Here is a 3,788-nt window from a genome sequence, read left to right as displayed (position 1 = left end):
GAGACGGGAGACACAGAGAGAGGCACAGACAGAGAGAGCAAGAAGTGAGAGAAAGAGTGAGAGAGACAGTAAGAGGGAGATGAACTGTAGGGCGGCCGGCCCATCGATATGACTTACATGTTCAAATAGTGCGCCTGGTGCGATAACGTGGGGCGAGTTTACGACAGTGTACTCGCGCGCGGCGGCGCTCCACGGTTAATGGACCTTGAAACACGAGATAGCACGGAGGCAGATGACTGAGGTCAGGCCCGGGCCCCGGCCGAGGGCTGGCGCGCGGGCGGATGCCCCTACCGAGAAAGTCCCGCGTTCGAGGGGACCACTTCAAGTAGTCGCCGTACAGCGGTTTACTGGAAACGATTTCGTGTGCCCTTCTACACGGGCCACGCGCAGCCGTTACATCATGTGGCGCGGCGGTGGCGCGCCGCCGAAATCTATGGTTTGATACCTACTCGAGATAGCAATAATGTTTTTGTTTTTGTTTTCTTAAGTTTACTTTTGTGCCACACCGTTTATTTGTTTCGGTGGTGCGTTTGTTTATCCTTTTCCATTGATATATCACTATAGTGTATGCCCCACCGGGAAATACCGCATGAAAATATATACAATCTTACGATACTAATACTATTTTCTGAGTGACGGGTGGAGGGAGAGATAGAGAGAGAGAGAGAGGGGGGGGCGGGCTAGTCCGCGAATAACGTCACGTGGCTCGCTCGGTATGCTTATCGCTCGAACTGTCTTGTCGCAGACTCGCACGACGGGCCGCTCACTGGCTTTTGTGTCCCCCTCCTTCTCTCTCTCTCTCTCTCTCTCTCTCTCTCCGTCACTATGTGGTCCGACTCGAGTGACCGACTGACTACTGCCTCCCCGGTCGCACCGCGGCCCCACCACCGCCGCAGCACCCGGCGGCGGTAGCTCGCGAGGCGCCGTGTCGCGACTAGAGAGAGAGAGAGAGAGAGAGAGAGAGAGAGAGAGAGAGAGAGAGAGAGAGAGAGAGAGAGAGGCGCATGGCTGGCCGCCACAACAGCCTGGCCGGCAGTACGCTGCGCGCCGGCGGGACCTAACCTACACCCACGTGGTCTGCTGCCGGCGGGTGGAGCACTCGTGGAACACCGCGAGCGTGCGGTGCGCGTTCTCGTACTCGTCCGTCGTGCGCGCGTCCAAACGAGCGACACTCGCAGGGGAAAAAAAAAACGAACAAACAAAACAACCCGTCAACATGAGCAGGGAACTAGGTGAGTCCGGCGCACGTCGTAACGTAAAACATAGGACTACGTCAGTATGTAACTAATCAGAAAATCAAGTCAAGTTCGAACATCCCGGGCAGTATGCCAGAGTGTCTCACCAACAACAGGACCGGCTAGGACGCGTCGTTGCAGTATTTGACGCTTTGAACATATCCTGCGCGGTTACTGGATGACTATTTTTGTTGCTGAATTTGTACCCATGCTGTACGTGACAAAGGAGACAAAATTTTGCTGACGTGCGTTTCGTCACATCACATCGCACTTGAAATATAGTTGTCGTCACTTTTGCTGTATACAGTAACAAACTTGTTTCCGAAAATCAAAATTGGGACAGCAGTCGCTCTCGATACAGCATACAAAAAACAAAAGTACCCCTAGTCATTTCTTGATAAATATTTGTGCGAGTGATTCAGGAGGCAAGGGACAATCGTCACACTGGAAACGAAAGTGTGTGAATGTCGCACACTTGCAGGTGTGTGCACCCATTCGTACACTTACGGGGGTAAACGTGTGAATTTACGGGGGTAAACGTGTGAATTTTGTAGGAAAAATTTACACGTTTACCCCCTAAAGTGTACAAATGGATTTCACACACCTACAAGTGTGCGACATTCACACACTTGCGTTTCCAGTGTGCATTTATGCGATATGACAAGTATGGTGTCAGAATGGTGTCCGACACCGTCCGCAAACGTTATCGATGGGTGACGGTGCGCAGAATAGTGTTTACCCGCTCGTCTCATCGGCCCGATTGTCCCCCGAGAGAGCACGACGTCACCGGCAAGACGGGCGCTCTGGTGCTCTCTTGGCGACTGCGGACCTGACTGTGTCGCGAGCTATTCTTTTGCCCCCCCCCCCCTTCCCCTCTACTCCACGGGGTCTCGGTACACTGTTGCCGAGAGGTATGCAGGACGACCTTCTGATTTAAATAAGCCCCGAGTTTACGGGTGACTCAGTTCATGTGCACTTCCAAACGCGTTAACCCTCTTTGAACTTGAACTTGCACCCGGTAAACATCAATTTACTGGTTTAGATTACTGGTTTCTCTGCGACTGGCCACAAGGAAATTAGAGCGTTTCTTTTGTCTGCGCATCATCTTAGGGATTCAGTTTTTCAACTGAAGCCCTCTCAAAGGTGCGAGTGATTTTACAGACATCAACCGCGCCAAGCATACATTTAAGGAGTGTTGAGTGATGACTCAAACAGAATGAGGGGTCGAAACAGCGTTTTTACACGGGACAAAGCGAAGAGCACCATAAGTTATGGAAAGGAGTACGTTGCCCTTGAAAAATGCACATTTCCACTTCATGTATGAAATTTCTAACCATAGAATGCACAAAAAAAAATATTTCAGTCTTCGCGAAGTCAGCTATGCTTTGTGTTACCTTCATGGAGTTTGCGCTTTGTTTGTACTGCTGCCCTGGTTCTCCACACTGTCCCTAAGTAGTGTCATGGGGTCGTCAGCCTCCCAGCCACGCTCCCAGCTGCAGCTGATAAGAGCGGCTCTGTATCCTTCTTATCACCTCAATAACCGCTTCCAACTAATTGACCTTTTACAATTACGAGCCATAACAGCCAATAATGGGATGTATAAATGATATGCCATGCCCCCGATCGAATGGCTATGGCAAAGAATATATTTTACGATGAGCTGCTTCTGCTACCCCCCCCCCCCCGCAGCGTGCCGTGCTGCACCTTACCGAGCCCGAGGAACTCCGCCCATCCTCTCCGCTGCTCCCCCCCCCCTCTCTCTCCCTCCCTCGTCTGACCTCGCACGCAGTGCGTTTTGATTGCCAGGCACGCAAACGATACGTGCGGTCTTGTGGTCCCCGCGTGTGGAACGCGTTGCCTGCCCAGGCGGAACGGGTACCGGAGAGGATCACAGCATTATCAGACTTTGCGGAAGAGTACGAGGCGACCGGCGAAACAGGACAGGGATAAAAGTGATTTGCTTTTTTGTCCTTTCGGTGGTTTTTTTTTTTTTTTTGTTTTTTTTTGTTTTTAACCAAGTATTTTTTAAGCAGAATTTATTCCGGGGGAGGGAGAGGGAGAAGGGAAGTGAAAGAGAGGTAGTGTTTTTGTTTTTTTGTTTTTATGACAGAATGCCCCCACCCCCCGGCGGCCATGCAGCGTACACAATGTCACCGGACACGGGAGCCGGAAGCTGCCGACAGACCGACAAAACTGTGTCAGCCGAGCTAAATAGACGCAGCAGTTAGATGCGGCGCTTCACTTGGAACAAAAAACAGTTTACACTAAACGCCGAAGCCGAACCGTGTTGTGCAGACCAGCCCCATGAACCGGGTCGCGACGACGTAAGAGAACGCCGCCGGGGTAGCATGGGGGGAGACTAGAGTGACTGATAGCAGACAGGTAAACAGCAACCCCTATGTTCACGCTAACACAATGAAAGAGGAAAAAAAGATTAAAACTTTTTGGAAGGGGTTAGTGTTTTCACAATGTAGACACCATCATTTGACACTTGCAGGCACCACACCACCCTCAAACAGCGGGTGGGACGGAGAGGGCTGGAGGGGGCCGGAG

General features: G+C 51.6%; 1 protein-coding gene across 6 annotated transcripts in view; it reads right to left on the bottom strand.

The window, feature by feature from the left end:
- Positions 1-3,788, bottom strand: part of LOC113215029 (acetylcholine receptor subunit alpha-like) — a 202,496-nt gene that overhangs the window by 107,669 nt on the left and 91,039 nt on the right. Inside the window, exon 1 of one of the 6 annotated variants that reach the window (XM_052265431.1) lies at positions 118-492. The exons of the other annotated variants lie outside the window; for them this stretch is intronic. The gene's annotated coding sequence lies outside the window, so the exon portion shown is untranslated. Of the gene's footprint in view, positions 1-117; positions 493-3,788 lie in introns of those variants that run through there. 6 annotated transcript variants of the gene reach the window in all.

Source organism: Frankliniella occidentalis, unplaced genomic scaffold, assembly GCF_000697945.3.
Source record: "Frankliniella occidentalis isolate FOCC.00 unplaced genomic scaffold, Focc_3.1 Scaffold27, whole genome shotgun sequence".
Taxonomy (NCBI): Eukaryota; Metazoa; Arthropoda; class Insecta; order Thysanoptera; family Thripidae; genus Frankliniella; species Frankliniella occidentalis.
This window is presented reverse-complemented; position numbering and strand designations above follow the sequence as displayed.